The sequence below is a fragment of the Schistocerca gregaria genome, chromosome 1 (assembly GCF_023897955.1).
Source record: "Schistocerca gregaria isolate iqSchGreg1 chromosome 1, iqSchGreg1.2, whole genome shotgun sequence".
Lineage (NCBI taxonomy): Eukaryota > Metazoa > Arthropoda > Insecta > Orthoptera > Acrididae > Schistocerca > Schistocerca gregaria.
This window is the reverse complement of record NC_064920.1, coordinates 538,638,053-538,660,087: the sequence shown is the minus strand read 5'-3', so window position 1 is coordinate 538,660,087 and position 22,035 is coordinate 538,638,053. Positions and strand designations below refer to the sequence as shown.

The following is a 22,035-nucleotide window of genomic DNA, read 5'->3' as shown; positions in this document are numbered from 1 at the left end:
GACTCCGGCGGCCGAAGTGGCCGAGCGGCTCTAGGCGCTACAGTCTGGAACCGCGTGTCCGCTACGGCCGCAGGTTCGAATCCTGCCTCGGGTATGGATGTTTGTAATGTCCTTGGGTCAGTTAAGTTTAAGTAGTTCTAAGTTCTAGGGGACTGATGACCTCAGAAGTTAAGTCCCATAGTGCTCAGAGCCATATTTTTTAGCACAGACTCCACGAAGCCGTACATCCACGTAGTCGTCAAGACACTGTGCAAGCTGGTGTTGGCTCAATAATGGTGTGGGCTGTGTTTAGACAGAATGTACTGGGCCCTCTCGTCCAACTGAACCTATCATTAACAGTAAATGGTTATGTTAGGCTACTTGTAGACCATTTGCAGCCATTCATAGACTTAATGTTCCTAAACAATAATGAAATTTCTATGAATGACAATGTGGCATGTTATCGGGCCTCAGTTGGTCTCGATTGATTTGAAGAACATTCTGAACGGTTCAGGCGAATGATTTGGCATCTCATATCACTCGACATGAATCCCATCGAAAATTTGTGGTACGCAATCAGGAGGTCAGTGCGAGCACAGCAACCTGCATTGGCAACACTTTCAAAGTTATAGACTGTTATAGAAGCAACATTTCTTCGATGACTTCTAACGACTTTTGGAATCGTGCCACGTCGTGTTGCTGCCCTAAGCCGGGCAAAAGGAGATCCGACACGATGCTGGGAGACAACCCTTGACCTCCGTCACTCCGTGCACAGAACCAGCGGGAAAAATGCTCCTATCGGAGTAATATGCTCCAGTTTCAAAGACTCTGACTGAAAACTGGGGTACCAGCTGCCTTATTCTACCTTCCTCATCAACTTTAAAATCTACCAAAAATTTTGACAAACGATCACATTCTCGCTCTTTTTAACATGCAGTTCACCTCTCATTCCCACACTCTCGCTCACACACTCTCACTCACACACACTTCTCCATCGCTGTTAAGTCGCTCAAACCCATGTATCTCCAAATGCCCGTAAACACTACTCATTTAGCCCTGTTCATACTCATTCTCTCTTTGTGTCTCTCTACCTATCAGTGTCTCCTGTCTCACAGCCACGATCACCACCGTTCTTCCTATTACTACCATCTCCTATCGCTGACACTGTCTCCCTCTTGCTCTCTCTCTGCTACACTCTCATTCGTTCCTTCCCACTGATGCTGCCTCTTCTCGCTATCTTTCTTCCTTGTTGTCACTAACATAGACTCTGTCTCTTACAATCACATCTTCTCACCCACTTCTGCCTTCTCGTTCTCTTTGTTCATGTCCCACTGGCACTACCTCCTTCACTCTTTTCCAAGCACTGTTCTGTCACTGTCAACTACAGTCCAAGGCGTCTGAGTCCCTTTTTTCTGTCACACTGCCATTGTCTCCTTCACTATTTCTACATTGCAACCACTACCTATTATCTTGCAGTGTTTATTACATTTCCATCTCTTTTCCAGTGCCGTTGTCTCCTCCTATCTCAGCATTAAAATCGCCTTACCTTCGCATACAAAAATCTTGTGGAAAATTTTTAAAGGTGTTGAGGAAGGTAGAATGTGACAGCTGGTACTCCACTTTCCAGTCACAGTCTTTTAAATAACAGCAGAATCGCTTTTCTTTTGTGCTCCGATAGGTGCATTTTCCCGCTGGTTTCCCTTCTTTTCTCTGCTGCAATAGAGCATATCACTCGTTTGCTTCAGTAAAATATTGACAGTTTACTTATGTGAAACTGATATAAGGCAAAACTAATTTTACACCTCAGGCTGAATTTTCATGCAAAAAAGTTTTGCATGTACTTGATTTCAACAACATAGGGTACTCAGACCCCTTGTCCCTTGTGATGATATTTCTTTGTTCTATGTCACTTTATAAACAATGTTTTCTCCTCACATCGGACTTTACGTGGATAGAGATATCAAGAAAATTTTCAAGGATATTAGTATAACTTAGGAATATATCGTAAAAATTTCAGCCATTATTAAGCCAGTATTATGCTTTCGGGGATACTCATTGGACATTCCATAGGACTTCTGGTAGTAGTGGATTACGTCAAAATTATCGCAGACCACGTGCATTTCTTCGTACTTGACGTCTGCCCCTCTCTCCCCCCACCGAGCGAGGTGGCGCAGTGGTTAGCACACTGTACTCGCATTCGGGAGGACGACGGTTCAATCCCGTCTCCGGCCATCCTGATTTAGGTTTTCCGTGATTTCCCTAAATCTTTTCCGGCCAATGCAGGGATGGTTCCTTTGAAAGGGCACGGCCGATTTCCTTCCCAATCCTTCCCTAACCCGAGCTTGCGCTCCGTCTCTAATGACCTCGTTGTCGACGGGACGTTAAACACTAACCACCACCACCACCACCATCTCCCCCCCCCCCCCCCCGCCCCACATGAATGGCATATTCGAGCAGAATAAATTTCGTAATTTCGTACCCCATGGTAAAAGTCATGCTACAGTGGTTCGGTGGTTTGAGGTGCATCACAGTCACGTTGATAGTAGTCTCATGCTGATCTATTGACTTCCAAAGTCTCCTGACCAAAAACCAGTGGATCACATCTCGACGCCCCAAAGTGTACGGAAATTACTTGGCCTGTGCACAAACGTCTGATGGCAAATACCTGCGGAAACCTAGCAAGGATTTGTCGAATCCGTGCCAAACAGGACCACTTCTAAATAAGAAGGGCCAAGAGCTGTACAACAAATGAGCACACATTTGGCTCCTCAGTGTATGCTTTCAGTGGTTAGGAGATCTGGAGAATTTGGTGGCCAAGGCAACAGTCCGGCACACACTGCGTTGGGGAGGTCAGCACGAAGAGCATGCGTTCTTGTGTTACCTCGTTGAAATTTCACGTCACAGATACAGTAAAGGCGGGATTTATCCACCGGTATAAATACTTCAGAAATGTTATACCCGCTCTGCTGTAGCCGCACATATCTCTGCTGCCTCATCAAGTGAAGCTGCAACAATAATTACGTGGTGACAATCTGTAGCGCTCCAGACCAAGATCCGTAACTTACGTAACACATCAGTAACATTATACGGGCCCCTTACCAATTAAACGTTCTATTACACGTTCCTCTTCTTCTAGTGCCGTTGTTGTCCTGCGGTGACGGAAAACGTTATTATGGATTAAAACGTTATACGGTTTACCGTTATCGCAGTAACGAAGTGAACTACGATACGTAACGTAACTATATTGGGTACCAGAAAACGAGTAACGGTACTGGAATAACGTTACATTGGGTTGAAACGTTATGCCGTGTAACGTTATTGCAGCAACGAAATGAATTTCGGTACATAGCGAAATGCAGTGTGGTCATACAAAAGGAATAACGTTATTGAGGCCAATAACTGTCCTGCAGTACAGGCAGAACGGTACTGTATCCATAACTAGCAATTGAGGGTTCATAACTCACTAAAACGTGTTATCAAAATTATTCAGGACTTGTAACGAATTAGTCCATTTTGGTATGAGCTCAATTTGAATCGAACACTGTTGAGAAAAACATAACACAAATTTAAAGAAATTTCTTGAGAAGCATTATCAGAGGAAATTTTCTGATGAATATAGTTTTAAAAAAACATGAATGCACCCAAAATATACATATCTTCTCGAACTTACGTTTTTCTGGGAGTGTCTAGTGGCAAAATCTTTCTAATGTTTGTTCATATTTAGACAACTAGTATTTTAATGAACTTGAAATTGTTTGCACACGATGTTAAGAACAATTCGTAAAGTAGATTAGGAAAATTTTCCGAATAAAATTTTTCGAGCCGTTTTTCTAGAAAATCGACCTAGAGTATTGTTTTGAAAATACCAATTTTTGGATCACTGTATATACGTTTGAAAAATGTTATTTAAATAAAAGATGTTAGTTGATGAAATTGATTTACAAAATAAACCCGCCATACAAGTCATATTCGAGACGGAACAAATATCGAAGATTTTTTGAACTCTTTTTTTATTTCCTCAAGAACTTACATTGCAGTTTAATTTGGACCACATCACTCATTTTTGTAATTATTCTCTTTAAATTGTAAAATTTTAAGGGAAAAATGTGGAGCATATGCCTGTGTCCTGTGCTGCGCGACTATGCCCGACGGGTCGATGGTGAGAAGCGAGAAGCAGGAAGCAGGCTGCACAAGCGGGCACAAACATGCGTGCCTGCTCCTGTTCTAGAGGGAAAACTATTTTAAGTGTGGCTGTTGATATACTTTCCGGGATGTGAGGTCGTGGTCCAAGAACTTTTTCTGCTCCTTACGTTTCGTCCAGGACTGCGCTGGACTTCCTCAGAGGCGCTGCTCCGCTGAGTCGGCAAGACTCAGCGGAGCAGCGCCTCTGAGGAAGTCCAGCGCAGTCCTGGACGAAACGTAAGGAGCAGAAAAAGTTCTTGGACCACGACCTCACATCCCGGAAAGTATATCAACAACCATGTGACCCGGTCGTGAAAGTCTTCATTCTATTTTAAATGTAATTTTGATAAATTTTCGTCTGCTATGTATGTCATAGAAACATGAGGACTCCCGCTGTATAATGCATTAGAGTTGTACTCGTTAAGAGAACTGCAAATGACACACCACTATGTACCGTAGGAAGGTTTATGTGAGAAATTTTTTTAAAAAGTAGAGGTTTGCAATCACAGACCAACATTTCTTCGCCATGATGTAATATTCTCTAAGGAGAAAGTAGCAAACAGATATCTGGTTATAAAGTTGTGCAATGGTTGAGTACTAGCCTGTAAAACCCTGTGATCTTGAAACAATTTTTTAACGGTCAAAAATGTTTTTGCTTACTTATTTTTAGTTGAACGTCCTACACTTTTGCTGATAAGGCTAATGGAGACGAGGGGATGAACGAATGATGGTATGACGATAAGGAATTGGTGGAATAAAGCAAAGGGAAACGGGAGAACCCCGCAAAAACCTGCCGCGAATCTGTTTTGTGTACCACAAACTCCACTTGGTTCGGCTGGGTCTTGAAATTTTTTTTTTTTTTTATAATACGAAGTATTTACTCCCAGAAAATTTACACAAATACTAAGTAATTTTTTGCAAATGTAGTGGAAATTAGTTACGCAGATACATAATAATGAATTATGTGTTGATTAATGTATTACAAATTTTGATTTATAATGAATGAATTTTATGGATATTTAATAAGTCTTTTTTGTTTTTACATACATATATTCAGGTTTTGGAAAGCATGTATGCTTTTGTATTCTCCAGTTTTTTAGTGCACATAATTTCACGCCATAGGCCCCTAGTGATAACGAGGACATACACCACCGCGTTCCGTCACGTCGAAATCGCAAAATTTCAGGTGTGTCCTTGTGTGCTTGCCTGGCGGATTAGTGCTGTCCCTCACAACCCACACTCCTTAGCGCTAGGGCGTCCCGTGTTTGGTGCCAGTCGCTAGTTACAGGTTGACCTCAACGTGTTGGGTCAGAAACGTTTCTCGCATTCGCTATTCGGTCATTCTTTATCCGTTTGTTTCCTTTTTAATTTTAGTTACCGATATGGCTAGTGTACGAGCAAAATCATGAGCAACACGGAGGAAGAGGTCTCATCCTGTACATGAAATGTACAGTTACGACGAAGTTTGCAGCGAATCAAAGTGTTTAATATCGATTTGTACCTACAGACTACCGGTAGGTAAAACTTATTTAATACCCTATTTATTACGTACTCCATTACAATGCTGTCCTGTCGTGTACTTTAATAAGATAGAGCATCTGATCGAGTCGGCTTCAAATGTATTGCGTGCTCGTAAAATTAATTGCATGTTCCCACTTAGAGATGACAATTTGTTATTATACTATTTTTATTTACTGTTAACACTGTTTTGACAACGTCACGGCTGTCGGATCAAAACATAATGGAGAACTTTTTCGAATTAAAAAGACCAGATTTTAGAAATTTAACACATCTGCTCCCGTTGCATTATTAGGACGAATACCACGTGGATATTTCTACGCGTCTATGCTACACTTCTTAAGCATGTTACCGGATGTCTATTGCCACAAAATGTCACCAAAATCAAAAATGACACTTACGTTACTTGATTTTATTCATGGGTTCGTAATAAAGGAATCTGAAACCAGCCGCACGGGGTAGCGAGGTTTAGGGCGTCTTGACACGGTCCACGCGCGGCTCCCCCCCCCCCCCCCCCCCCCCATCAGAGGTTCGCGTCCTCCCTCAGGCATTGGTGTATGTTGTCCATACCGTAAGTTAATTTAAGTTCGATTAACTAGTGTGTAAGCTTATGGGCCGATGACATAAGTAGTTTGGTCCCATAAGATCTTACCACAAATTTACAAACTTACAATTTGAAGTTTGACAGAAACTTTAGTTTCAAAGAGAATGTCAGCTTACTCCGGGTCCATTGAACATTACGTTGACGTATTTACATAGAATAATTCATTTAACATACCGATACTTCTCCTGCTGTCAAGGTTTTTCCTTCAAGGAGCCGTACAAACAAACATGTACTCCAGCTTCACCTCATTACCTGTGATTTCATTCTGAGTAGTTTTTGCACGTAGGTAGGTGTGGAAAACACTGATAAGGAGAAGTGATGGAATTATAGGACACATAAAGTGCCCTCCGCCACACACCGTTGGGTGGCTTGCGGAGTATAAATGTAGATGTAAATGTAGATGTAGACCAGCCCCCACACCCATCGCCATCCTGCTATAACATCACCGACACCCACTGACGCTTAGTTAGGATAAGAACTTCTGTGCTAACCTCTTCATCTTAGAGTAGCACTTGCAACTTACGTCCTCAATATTCTGCTAGATGTATTTCAATCTCTGACTTTCTCTACAGTTTTTGTCCTCTACAGCTTCCCCTAGTACCATAGAAGTCATTCCCTCATGTCTTAACAGATGTCTTATAATTCCATCACTCCTCCTTATCAGTGTTTTCCACATACTCTTTTCCTCTCCGATTCTGTGTAGAACCTCCTCATACCTTACCTAATCATTCGACCTAATTTTCAACATTCGCCTGTAGCACCACATCTCAAATGCTTCGATTCTCTTCCGGTTTTCCCACAGTTTATGTTTCACTACCATACAATGCTGCACTCAACACGTACGTTCTCAGAACTTTCTTCCTCAAATTAAGAACGATATTTGATATTAGTAGATCTCTCTTGGCCAGGAATGCCCTTTATGCCATAGCTAGTCTGCTTTTGATGTCCTTGTTCCATCCGTCATCGGCTATTTTACTGCCTAAGTAGCAGAATTCCTTAACTTCATTTACTTCGTGACCATCAATCCTGATTTTAAGTTTCTCGCTGTTCTCATTTTTACTAATTCTCATTACCTTCGTCTTTCTTCAATTTACTCTCAGTCCATACTGTGTACTCATTAGACTGTCCATTCCGTTCAGTAGATCATGTAATTCTTCTTCACTTTCACTCAGGATAGCAATGTCATCAGCGAATCGTATCATTGATATCCTTTCACCTTCAATTTTAATTACGCTCCTGAACCTTTCTTTTCTTTCCATCATTGCTTCCTCGATGTACCGATTGAACAGTAGGGAGGAAAGGCTACATCCTTGGCTTACACCCTTTTTAATACGGGTACTTAGTTCTTGGTCGTCCACTCTTATTATTCCCTCTTGGCTGTTGTAGATATTGCATATGACCCGTCTCTCCCTATAGCTTATCCCTACTTTTTTCAGAATTTCGAACATCTTGCACCATTTTACATTGTCGAACGCATTTTACAGGTCAACCAATCCTATGAACGTGTCTTGATTTTCTTTAGTCTTGCTTCCATTATTAAACGCAACGTCAGTTTTCCCTCCCTTGTGCCCTTACCTTTCCTAAAGCCAAACTGATCGTCTCTAACACATCCTCAACTTTCTTTTCTATTCTTCTGTGTATCATTTTTCTCAACAACTTGAATGCATGCACTGAAAAGCTGACTGTGTGATAATTCCGAAACTTGTGGGCTCTTGCTGGCTTACGAGTTGTGTGGATGATGCTTTTCCGAAAGTCAGATGGTATGTCGCCAGACTCATACATTCTACACACCAACGTGAATAGTCATTTTGTTGCCACTTCCCCCAATGATTTTAGTAATCTGGTGGAATGTTATCTATCCATTCTGCCTTATTTGATCCTAAGTCCTCCAAAGCTCTTTTGAATTCTGATTCTAATACTAGATCCCCAACTCTTCTAAATCGTCTACTGTTTCTTCTTCTATCACATCAGACCAATCTTCCCCTTCGTGGAGAGTTTCTTTCCACCTATCCGCTCTCCGCTGCATTTAACAGTGGAATTCCCGTTGCACTCTTAACGTTACCACCCTTGCTTTTAATGTCACCGAAGGTTGTTTTGACTTTCCTGTATGCTGAGTCTCTCCTTCCGACAATCGTTTCTTTTTCGATGTCTTCACATTTTTCCTGCAGCCATTTCGTCTTAGCTTCTCTGTGCTTCCTATTTCTTTCATTTCTCACTGACTTGTGTTTCTGTCTTCCTGAGTTTTCCGGAACATTTTTGTACTTCCTCCTTTCATCAGTCAACTGAAGTATTTCTTCTGTTACCCATGGTTTCTTCGCAGTTATCTTCTTTGCACGTATGTTTTCCTTTCCAATTTCTGTAATGGCCGTTTATAGAGATGTCAATTCCTCTTCAACTATACTGCCTACTGAGCTATTCCTTATTGCATTATCTACAGCATTAGAGAACTTCAACTGTATCTCGTCATTCTTTAGTACTTCCGTATCCGACCTTTTTGCGTATTGATTCTTCCTGACTAATGTCTTAAACTTCAGCCTACCCTTCATCACTACTAGATTGTGATCTGAGTCTATATCTGCTCCTGGGTACGCCTTACAATCCAGTATGTGATTTCGGAATATCTGCCTGACCATGATGTGATCTAACTGAATCTTCCCGTATCGCCCGGCCTTTTCCAAGTATACCTCCTCCTCTTGTGATTTCTAACAGAGTATTCGCTATTACTAGGAGAAACTTGTTACAGAACTCAGTTAGTCTTCCTTTAGTCTTCCTCCTCTCTCATTCCTTGTCCCTGTCTCCTGTAACCTTTTCTTCTACTCCTTCCCCCACAACTGCATTCCAGTTCCCCATGACTATTAGATTTTCATCCCCCTTTACATACTGTATTACCCTTTCAATATCATCATACACTTTGTCTATCTCATCGTCTTCAGCTTGCGACGTCGGCATGTATACCTGAACTATCGTTGTCGATTTGATTTGCTGTCGATTCTGATAAGAACAAGCCTGTCACTGAACTGTTCATACTAACACACTCTCTGCGATACCTTCCTATTCATAACGAGCCCTACTCCCGTTGTACCATTTTTTTCTGCTGTTGATATTACCCTACACTCATCTGACCAGAAATCCTTGTCTTCTTTCCACTTCACTTCACTGACCCCTACTATACCTAGATTGAGCCTTCGCATTTCCCTTTTCAGATTTTCCAGTTTCCGTACCACAGTCAAGCTTCCACGCTCCGACTCGTAGAACGTTATCCTTTCGTTGATTATCAATTTTTTTTTCTCATGGTAATCTTCCCCTTGGCAGCCCCCTCTCGGAGATCCGAATGGAGGACTATTACGGAATCTTTTGCCAATGGAGAGATCATGACAACACTTCTTCCATTACAGGCCACATGTCCAATGGATACACGTTACTTTCTTTAATGCAGTTGTCTCCATGCCTGCTGCACCCTGATGCCGTTGATCACTGCTGATTATCTGCCTTTGGGGGCGGTTTCCCACCCCTAGGACAAGAGAGTGCCCTGAACCTCTGTCCGCTCCTTCGCCGTCTTTGAGAATGCCGTTGGCACAATGAGGGTGACTTCTTATGCTGGAAGTCTTCGGCCGCCAATGCTGATTATTAATCAAAATTTAAGAAGCGGCGGGATTCGAACCCTGGACAAAAGACGTTTTCATTATGAATCAAAGACGCTACCCTTAGATCATTTATAAGCAAAACTAAATGTTCCATAAAGACTAATCGTAAATACCGCTGGCTGCCAGATAATATGTTCACTGCATTCATGCACATGACACGCTTTTACATTCTTGTTTCGCCCTCTGTAACACGCTTTTAACCACTTCTTGACATATCCGAACGAAGGGATGGGAAACTGCCCTACAATCAGAATAATCAGTAACGACCAACGGCATGAGGATGCAGAACCAATGGAAACCACTGCATTAAAGACACATAACGCGTATCCACAGGACATGTACCTTGTAACAGAAAAAGTGTCATGATGATCTCTTCATTGGCAAAAGATTCCGTAAAAGTCCCCATTTGGATCTCCGAGAGGGTATGCCAAGGGGAAGAGGACTATGAGGAAAATATTCAATAACCTACGAAAAGATAACATTCTACGAGTCGGGACATGGAATATCAAAAGTTTGACAGTGGTAGGGAAGGCATAAATTCTAAAAAGGGAAATGCAAAGGATGAAGTAGGGGTCAGTGAGGTGAAATGAAAAGAAGACAAGGATTTCTGATCAGATGAGTATAGAGTAATAAAAGCAACAGGTAATGGTATATAGTTAGCAGGATAAGATAGGACGGTAGGGCAGAGAGTGTGATACTGTGAACAGTTCAGTCATAGGATTGTTCTTATCAGAATCGACAGCAAACCAACAGCGACAACGATGGATGGGTCAGATATACATACCGACGTTGCAAGCTGAAGATGAGGAGATAGAGAAAGTATATGAGGATACTGAAAGGGTAGTACGGTACATAAAGGGAGACGAAACTCTAACAGTCATGGGAGATTGGAATGCAGTTTTAGGGGGAGGAGTAAAAGAAAAGGTTACAGGTGAATATGGACGTCGAACAACGAATGAAACACGAGAAAGACTAATTGCGTTCTGTAACAAATTTCAGCTAGTAACAGCGAATACCCTGTTTAAGAATCACAAGAAGAAGAGGTATACCTGGAAAAGGCCGAGTGATAGAAGAAGGTTTCAGTTAGATTGTATCATGATCCGCATCGATTCCGAAATCAGATACTGGATTTATATAGCTTCATATTACATATAGCCTCAGATTACAATGTAGTAGGCACGAAGAGTTGGTTGAAGTTTAAGACATTAATCAGGAAGAATCAATACTTAAAGCAGTGGGATACGGAAGTGCTAAGGAATGCCGAGATACGCTTGAAGTACTCTAAGGTTGTAGATACGCCAATAAGAATAGCTCAGTAGACAATACAACTGAAGAGGAATGGCCATCTCTAAAAAGGGCCATCACAGAAGTTGGAAAGAAAAACATAGGTACAAAGAAGGTAACTGTGAAGAAACAATGGGTATCAGAAGAAATACTTCAGTTGATAGACGAAAGAAGGACGTACAAAAATGTTCAGGAAAGTTCAGGGACACAGAAATACAAGTCGCTGATGAATGAAATAAATAGGAAGGGGAGGGAAGCTAAGACGAAATGGCTGCATGAAAAACGTGAAGAAATCGAAAAAGAAATGATTGTCAGAAGGACTGGTTCAGCATATAGGAAAGACAAAACTATCTTCGGTCAAATTAAAAGCTAGTGTGGTAAGATTAAGAGTGCAGCGGGAATTCCGCTGTTAAATGCAGGGAAGAGAGCGGATGGATGGAAAGAGTACATTGAAGGCCTCCATGGTGGGGAAAATTTGTCTGATGTGACTGGAGTCGGTTTAGAAGAGATGGGGGATTCATTACTAGAATCAGAATTTAAAAGCGCTTTGGAGGACTTAAGGTCAAATAAGGCAGAAGGGATAGATAACATTCCACCAGATTTCTAAAATCATTGGGGGAAGTGGCAACAAAACGACTATTCACGTTGGTGTGTAGAATGTAAGAGGCTGGTTACATACCATTTGCCTTTCGAAAAATTATCATCCACAGAATTCCGAAGACTGCAAGAGACGACAAATGCGAGAATTATCGCACTGTCAGCTTAACAGCTCACTCATCTAAATTGCTGACAAGAATTGATGTGCTGACTAGCCTCTTTAAACAACAAAAAACCATCTACGTTCTTGAGGGGTAAACGTTCATTACATCAACGACGAGAAGATTGTAGTTAGGACGCTGGTAGGCGTCGAGCTATTCGAGTAACACTTGGGGGCCAAACTCGCGATGGAATTTCTTCTGTTGCTGGTTTGATTCGAAGTTCTTCTCGAAAACGTAGCGACTAAAATGCTGAAGACCATTCACAGTGAAGGGGGAGGCGTGTTTATAGCGATAAGAAGTGCAATAGTATCGAAGGAAATTGACGGAGATTCGAATTGTGAAATGATTTGGGTGAAGGTCACGCTTAAAGCAGGCTCAGACATGGTAATTGGATGTCTCTATAGGCCCCTGGGCTCAGCAGCTGTTGTGGCTCAGCACCTGAAGAATAATTTGGAAAATATTTCGAGTAGATTTCCCCACCGTGTTATAGTTCTGGGTGGAGATTTTAATTTGCCGGATATAGACTGGAAGACTCAAAAGTTCATAACGGGTGGCAGGGACAAAGAATCCAGTGAAATATTTTTAAGTGCTTTATCTGAAAACTACCTTGAGCAGTTAAACAGAAAACCGACTCGTGGCGATAATATATTAGACCTTCTGGTGACAAACAGACCCGAACTATTTGAATCAGTTAATGCAGAACATGGAATCAGCGATCATAAAGCGGTTACTGCATCGATGATTTCAGCCGTAAATAGAAATATTAAAAAAGGTAGGAAGATTTTTCTGTTTAGCAAAAGTGACAAAAAGCAGATTACAGAGTACCTGACGGCTCAACACAAAAGTTTTGTCTCAAGTGCAGATAGTGTTGAGGATCAGTGGACAAAGTTCAAAACCATGGTACAATATGCGTTAGATGAGTATGTGCCAAGCAAGATCGTAAGAGATGGGAAAGAGCCACCGTGGTACAACAACCGAGTTAGAAAACTGCTGCGGAAGCAAAGGGAACTTCACAGCAAACATAGCCAAAGCCTTGCAGACAAACAAAAATTACGCGAAGCGAAATGTAGTGTGAGGAGGGCTATGCGAGAGGCTTTCAATGAATTCGAAAGTAAAGTTCTATGTACTGACTTGGCAGAAAATCCTAAGAAATTTTGGTCCTATGTCAAAGCGGTAGGTGGATCAAAACAAAATGTCCAGACACTCTGTGACCAAAATGGTACTGAAACAGAGGATGACAGACTAAAGGCCGAAATACTAAATGTCTTCTTCCAAAGCTGTTTCACAGAGGAAGACTGCACTGTGCTTCCTTCTCTAGATTGTCGCACAGTTGACAAAATGGTAGATATCGAAGTAGACGACAGAGGGATAGAGAAACAATTAAAATCGCTCAAAAGAGGAAAGGCCGCTGGTCCTGATGGGATACCAGTTCGATTTTACGCAGAGTACGCGAAGGAACTTGCCCCACTTCTTGCCGCGGTGTACCGTAGGTCTCTAGAAGAGCGAAGCGTTCCAAAGGATTGGAAAAGGGCACAGGTCATCCCCGTTTTCAAGAAGGGACGTCGAAAAGATGTGCAGAACTATAGACCTATATCTCTAACGTCGATCAGTTGTAGAATTTTGGAACACGTATTATGTTCGAGTATAATGTCTTTTCTGGAGACTAGAAATCTACTATGTAGGAATCAGCATGGGTTTCGAAAAAGACGATCGTGTGAAACCCAGCTCGCGCTATTCGTCCACGAGACTCAGAGGGCCTTAGACACGGGTTCACAGGTAGATGCCGTGTTTCTTGACTTCCGCAAGGCGTTTGACACAGTTCCCCACAGTCGTTTGATGAACAAAGTAAGAGCATACGGACTATCAGATCAATTGTGTGATTGGATTGAGGAGTTCCTAGATAACAGAACGCAGCATGTCATTCTCAATGGAGAGAAGTCTTCCGAAGTAAGAGTGATTTCAGGTGTGCCGCAGGGGAGTGTCATAGAACCGTTGCTATTCACAATATACATAAATGACCTGGTGGATGACATCGGAAGTTCACTGAGGCTTTTTGCAGATGATGCTGTGGTGTATCGAGAGGTTGCAACAATGGAAAATTGTACTGAAATGCAGGAGGATCTGCAGCGAATTGACGCATGGTGCACGGAATGGCAATTGAATCTCAATGTAGCGAAGTGTAATGTGATGCGAATACATAGAAAGATAGGTCCCTTATCATTTAGCTACAAAATAGCAGGTCAGCAACTGGAAGCAGTTAATTCCATAAATTATCTGGGAGTACGCATTAGGAGTGATTTAAAATGGAATGATCATATAAAGTTGATCGTCGGTAAAGCAGATGCCAGACTGAGATTCATTGGAAGAATCCTAAGGAAATGCAATCCGACAACAAAGGAAGTAGGTTACAGTACGCTTGTTCGCCCACTGCTTGAATACTGCTCAGCAGTGTGGGATCCGCACCCGGTAGGGTTGATAGAAGAGATAGAGAAGATCCAACGGAGAGCAGCGCGCTTCGTTACAGGATCATTTAGCAATTGCGAAAGCGTTACGGAGATGATAGATAAACTCCAGTGGAAGACTCTGCAGGAGAGACGCTCAGTAGCTCGGTACGGGCTTTTGTTAAAGTTTCGAGAACATACCTTCACCGAAGAGTCAAGCAGTATATTGCTCCCTCCTACGTATATCTCGCGAAGAGACCATGAGGATAAAATCAGAGAGATTAGAGCCCACACAGAAGCATACCGACAATCCTTCTTTCCACGTACAATACGAGACTGGAATAGAAGGGAGAACCGATAGAGGTACTCAGGGTACCCTCTGCCACACACCGTCAGGTGGCTTGCGGAGTACGGATGTAGATGTAGATTTCTGCGTGAAGTCATTACTACTTTGGAAGACTGGGATGAAGATTGTTCATTGCCTGAGTGTGAGCTTCTATTTGAGGGAATCGCCTAGAGAACGTCAGATGGGCGGCACGTACCCTGCAGTCGGCTGTTGACCACGAAATTGCAGCGACTCCGTCCTTCGCATGGGATGATCTCATAGCCGAAGTTCACTCTTCAGCAAAGTGTCTCCCAACTTCAACGGTCGACCGCCTCATACGAAGACAGCAACAAGCTGTACCCACGCTAGATATCAGCTCTGGATGGGGATCGTCTTACGATATGATGACGTCGGTGAAGAGACTTATAACTCTCATTCGCGATTTTTTTTTCATACAAAGGTGAGGAAAAGTACAATCTTAGTGATACCGAGGGCCTCCTCCACGGTGCCACAGACGTCCACCAGAATCACAATTACCGCCTTGCAAGAGGAAGATATGGTCTTGGGAGATTTTTATGCGCTCTGGCTGAAGTGCAGACTTCGACATGACAACATGACTGGCAGTGGTCTCGCAAAAAAACTTTAAAATAGCAATGGACAACAGAGGACGTACCCAAATGTATAAAAGCGGTTAAGTGAGATATATGGCACTGTTCTATTACCCAGGTTTCAAGTCAGCCCTCTTAATGGATCCCCGAATTTTTTGGTTCCTGGAAGAAGATGACGTGAAGCTGCTATTTCTTACTCGAATAAAATATAATTCAAGATCCAGAAGGTGATTGATACCGAAACTGGCAATGAAGAAGTGCGACAAAGTCTTTCGGTTGATGACGAATCTGATGAAGAAGATACCGAACTTCAGTGACTAATGGCGGAGAAGAATGCCCAGCGATACAAAGCTCAGAGCGAGCGTAACCGAACGGCTTTGAACATTAAAACAAAACTCCGCAGTTATTTCTAAGGTTCGAAGCAACTCAATAAGAGCGCAAATGTCCTCCAATACTGAGAGAAGCAACGTTTAGCACAGCCACAATTGTATGCATTTGCTTGTCTCCTATCCCAGCAACATGGGTGAGCATAGGGCGGCTCTCTTCCTCTGCGATACGTGCTGGACCCACTGGGGTATAAACAGGGTGAAGAACAAAGTAACAAGGATATTGTGCGGGGTCCGCAACTCGTGGTCGTGCGTTATCGTTCTCACTTCTCACGCCCGGGCTCCCGGGTTTGATTGCTGGCGGGTTCAGGGATTTTCTCTGCCTCGTGATGACTGGATGTTGTGTGATGCCCTTAGGTTAGTTAGGTTTAAGTCGTTCTAAGTTCTAGGGGACTGATGACCATAGATGTTAAGTCCCATAGTGCTCAGAGACATTTGATATTGTGCGGGAAATATTCCTGACCCCCCTCCCTACCCAAAACTACATCATCTTTGTCTTCTTGGGAAAACTAATGCTTGTCTCTGTTCTCCGATTTGGAATCTGAGTCGTCGATGATGGAGACAACTGCCGGCAATACCAGCACATAAGCTAAGCCATATACTTTCCTATTTTGTACTAAGTGCCAATGTGTTTGCCGTATAAATTCATGTTTCATCAAGAGTTGTTAATTGTATTATTCATTGACATATATTTGTACCCCCCATGAACCATGGACCTTGCCGTTGGTGGGGAGGCTTGCGTGCCTCAGCGATACAGATGGCCGTACCGTAGGTGCAACCACAACGGAGGGGTATCTGTTGAGAGGCCACACAAACGTGTGGTTCCTGAAGAGGGGCAGCAGCCTTTTCAGTAGTTGCAGGGGCAACAGTCTGGATGATTGACTCATCTGGCCTTGTAACATTAACCAAAACGCCCTTGCTGTGCTGGTACTGCGAACGGCTGAAAGCAAGGTGAAACTATAGCCGTAATCTCTCCCGAGGGCATGCATCTTTACTGTATGATTAAATGATGATGTCGTCCTCTTGGGTAAAATATTCCGGAGGTAAAATAGTCCCCCATTCGGATCTCCGGGCTGGGACTACCCAAGAGGACGTCGTTATCATGAGAAAGAAAACTGGCGTTCTACGGATCGGAGCGTGGAATGTCAGATCCCTTAATCGGGCAGGTAGGTTAGAAATTTAAAAGTGAAATGGACAGGTTAAAGCTAGATATAGTGGGAATTAGTGAAGTTCGGTGGCAGGAGGAACAAGACTTTTGGTCAGGTGAATTCAGGTTTACAAATACAAAATCAAATAGGGGTAATGCAAGAGTAGGTTTAATAATGAATAAAAAAATAGGAGTGCGGGTAAGCTACTACAAACAGCACAGTGAACGCATTATTGTGGCCAAGACAGACACGAAGCCCACACCTACTACAGTAGTAAAAGTTTATATGCCAACTACCTCTGCAGATGATGAAGAAATTGATGAAATGTATGATGAGATAGAAGAAATTATTCAGGTAGTGAAGGGAGACGAAAATTTAATAGTCATGGGTGACTGGAATTCGAGTTTAGGAAAAGGGAGAGAAGGAAAAATATTAGGTGAATATGGATTGGGGGGAAGAAATGAAAGAGGAAGCCGTCTGGTAGAATTTTGCACAGAGCATAACTTAATCAAAGCTAATACTTGGTTTAAGAATCATAAAAGAAGGTTGTATACATGGAAGAATCCTGGAGATACTAGAAGGTATCAGATAGATTATATAATGGTAAGACAGAGATTTAGGAATCAAGTTTTAAATTGTAAGACATTTCCAGGGGCAGATGTGGACTCTGACCACAATCTATTGGTTATGAACTGTAGATTAAAACTGAAGAAACTACAAAAAGGTGCTAATTTAAGGAGATGGTACCTGGATAAACTGACTAAACCAGAGGTTGTAGAGTGTTTCAGGGAGAGCATAAGGGAACAATTGACAGGAATGGAGGAAAGAAATACAGTAGAAGAAGAATGGGTAGCTTTGAGGGATGAAGTAGTGAAGGCAGCAGAAGATAAAGTAGGTAAAAGACGAGGGCTAATAGAAATCCGGGTAACAGAAGAAATATTGAATTTAATTGATGAAAAGAGAAAATATAAAAATGCAGTAAATGAAGCAGGCAAAAAGGGATACAAACGCCTAAAAAATGAGATCGACAGGAAGTGCAAAATGGCTAAGCAGGGATGGCTAGAGGACAAATGTAAGGATGTAGAGGCCTATCTCACTAGGGGTAAGATAGATACTGCCTACAGGAAAAATTAAAGAGACCTTTGGAGAAAAGAGAGCCGCTTGTATGAATATTAAGAGCTCAGATGGAAACCCAGTTCTAAGCAAAGAAGGGAAGGCGTAAAGGTGGAAGGAGTATATAGAAGGTTTATACAATGGCGATGTACTGGAAATAGAAGAGGATGCAGATGAAGATGAAATGGGAGATACAATACTGCGGGAAGAGTTTGACAGAGCACTGAAAGACCTGAGTCGAAACAAGGCCCTGGGAGTAGACAACATTCCATTAGAACTACTGACGGCCTTGGGAGAGCCAGTCATGACCAAACTCTACCATCTGGTGAGCAAGATTTATGAGACAGGCGAAATACCCTCAGACTTCAAGAAGAATATAATAATTCCAATCCCAAAGAAATCAGGTGTTGACAGATGTGAAAATTACCGAACTATCAGTTTAATAAGTCACAGCTGCAAAATACTAACACGAATTCTTTACAGACGAATGGAAAAACTGGTAGAAGCGGACCTTGCGGAAGATCAGTTTGGATTCCGCAGAAATGTTGGGACACGTGAGGCAATACTAACCTTACGACTTATCTTCGAAGAAAGATTAAGAAAAGGGAAACCAACGTTTCTAGCATTTGTAGACTTGGAGAAAACTTTTGACAATGTTGACTGGAATACTCTCTTTCAAATTCTAATGGTGGCAGGGGTAAAATACAGGGAGCGTAAGGCTATTTACAATTTGTACAGAAACCAGATGGCAGTTATAAGAGTCGAGGGATATGAAAGAGAAGCAGTGGTTGGGAAGGGAGTGAGACAGGGTTGTAGCCTCTCCCCGATGTTATTCAATCTGTATATTGAGCAAGCAGTAAAGGAAACAAAAGAAAAATTTGGAGTAGGTATTAAAATTCACGGAGATGAAATAAAAACTTTGAGGTTCGCCGATGACATTGTAATTCTGTCAGAGACAGCAAAGGACTTGGAAGAGCAGTTGAACGGAATGGATAGTGTCTTGAAAGGAGGATATAAGATGAACATCAACAAAAGCAAAACGAGGATAATGGAATGTAGTCAAATTAAATCGGGTGATGCTGAGGGAATTAGATTAGGAAATGAGACACTTAAAGTAGTAAAGGAGTTTTGCTATTTAGGGAGTAAAATAACTGATGATGGTCGAAGTAGAGAGGATATGAAATGTAGACTGGCAATTTCAAGGAAAGCGTATCTGAAGAAGAGAAATTTGTTAACATCGAGTATACATTTAATGGTCAGGAAGTCGTTTCTGAAAGTATTTGTATGGAGTGTAGCCATGTATGGAAGTGAAACGTGGACAATAACTAGTTTGGACAAGAAGAGAATAGAAGCTTTCGAAATGTGGTGCTATAGAAGAATGCTGAAGATTAGATGGGTAGATCACATAACCAATGAGGAGGTATTGAATAGAATTGGGGAGAAGAGGAGTTTGTAGCACAACTTGACAAAAAGAAGGCACCGGTTGGTAGGACATGTTTTGAGGCATCAAGGGATCACAAATTTCTCATTGGAGGGCAGCGTTTTGGGTAAAAATCGTAGAGGGAGACCAAGAGATGAATACACTAAGCAGATTCAGAAGGATGTAGGTTGCAGCAAGTACTGGGAGATGAAGAAGTTTGCACAGGATAGAGTAGCATGGAGAGCTGCATCAAACAAGTCTCAGGACTGAAGACCACAACAACAACAACATATTTGTAATTTTATGTTCCACATTTCCAAAACCATGAAGTATCCTCTCATTGCAGACCAGGAAAATTAGGAAAAATGGGGGAAAAATTTATAAAGTTTCGAAAGTTTGAGGAAACATCCTTAGCGGATGTAGAAGTAAAAAACGAGGAAATTCTCTCCCCTATCATGGGAGCAATCCCCTCCTCCAACCCTCAATATAACTTATTTTACTTTTTTATGGCGAAATTCTACTCAGAGAAGGTCAAATGCATGTTGAAGCATGGTAACTAGTTTATGAGTGCTAAAATTTGAAAGTAAAAAAAGTTAAATTTATTTTAAAATAGACTTTTATTTATACAGAACAATTTTGCTTTATAGTTTTTTACTTTAGATTCATGCAACTTATATTATTGGAATGAAAATAATTTTTCATGGAAATTAAGAATTACTGTAAAACTAATCAATAGTTACTTTTGTTATGATATATTGACAATCATATAAACAGCAGTAGACAATGAAAATACCACAATATGTATCAAACAAATAAACGCTTGTAAATATTTTTTTACATAAAACCATCTCCAAATCTTCTGTCAAATCGATGAGAGGCACATTAGTGAAGCTTTGTCCACCAAATTTTTTGCACGTTGTTGTGCAATGCAGGTCAGCCTTCACACATTCACACTTTCTTCCGCAGCCTTGAGTGCAGCCGCATGAAATCAGCAGCACTATTTTCTCAGGAGCAGGTGGTCGTTTCATGTGAATCGTGGAGAGGGAAGAGTCTGATTCCCTCCAGCTCCAATTTCTGAGATCCAAGTTGCTCTAAAGCCATAGCTGGACTTGTAGGTAAACTCGGTAAGAGTGAAGGAATCCTGCGTCAGTAATGGGTGACAACGAGAGAGTGTGTCAGCATTGTTTGCCTCACCCTCAAGTACATTAAAACATGTAAATCGAATGGCATTTAAGTTGTTATCATCAGGAATCTCTACTGTTTTTGTGTAAAGAGAGAGTACAAATTTCTCTCCTGCTTTTACAATTGTATCAGGAGAGGAAGCAGGATCGTTGAATATCCGTGGAATATTGTGAAGTTAGGGATACCGGTTGAATAGTTGGAAAGCTTCCAGCTTTTCTTTCCCAAGCAAGGCTGAAGCACTGTCACAGCCACTTATTGCATGAAGAAACAGTACTTCATTCCTGCATTCATAAATGAATGAGGAGTTACTTATATCTTTAGAACTGCAACACCTTGTTCTGATTCTGCCTTTACCTTCCTTGTTCAGGATTATGTCTGGGTCATCTGGAGCAAGAGTGGCAGCACAGGAAGGTCTACATCTTGGTCCACTATAATCACTTGCTGGTAAAATTTTGAGGCAATTATTGCTTTTGCAACAATTTCAACATATACATCGTCATCCGCAATCCTGGTTTCAATGCAAAAACTGTCTAGTTATTGAACAAGCTGCGTAATAAAATTTCCTTATTGCTGAGGGTGCTAAGAAAGGTGGACTGTGATTCAACACATAACGTTTCGTCATTTAAGAAAATTTCTCTTGAGTTTCGCTACGTCGTTCGCCTTTAGCGTTCAATAGTTTTTTATGTTCAGAGAACTTTCTGAATATCCATCAAATACAACAGTGACTTCATCTTTGTAATGTCTCTGAATAAACGCTATTAAGGTTTTATAAATGTCAGCAAAAGTTTCATTCTCGGACCACACGACATGGTGGATAAGAAAACCTCCATCTATGACAAAGAACTTAGATTTGTTATTGTCAATATTCCTTTCTGCTGTCAAACAGAGACATTGGTACACTAGATAATTCGTACGTGAAGCAGTTCTGTAAATCATCAGGTGAAAGAAACGTGCACAGTATTCTCTAAAACAGCTGAGTTGCATCTACTTCAGTTATATTTTTTTCAAGCCTAACAGTTTACATGCAAATTGTCCTAACCACGCTCGATCGCTACGAGACAGTAAGTATTGTTCGAAGAGCTTCTTCACCAACAGACACGGCTTTGTATCAGTTTACTTCCTGAGAAGCTTCTAATCCACATACTAATGAATACAATTGCTCCTTATAAACAAAAGGGCTGTGCTTTGGCAAACATGGCTGAAATGTTGTGTGAATTTTCTTGGAAAGCGGCATCAAAGTTGTTATCTTGAGGGCAGCCTCTTTTTCGAACAGAGGATGGGTTCGACCCTAATATAGCATAGCAATCGTGGTGGTAATGGGCTTGTGAAGCAACTAAACAAAAAACATTGTTGATGCGTTCGCCAACCTTTCTATCAAAATCATCATTGCGTTTCTCTGCTTTCTCAAGCAGCATATGTCACAGTTAAATAGCAAACTTCAAA

At 41.6% G+C, this 22,035-nt stretch overlaps 1 protein-coding gene across 1 annotated transcript in view; it reads right to left on the bottom strand.

Moving 5' to 3' along the window:
• The window catches only part of LOC126355586 (cGMP-dependent protein kinase, isozyme 1), a 1,149,467-nt gene that overhangs the window by 536,654 nt on the left and 590,778 nt on the right, over positions 1-22,035 (bottom strand). The gene's annotated exons all lie outside the window — the stretch shown is intronic.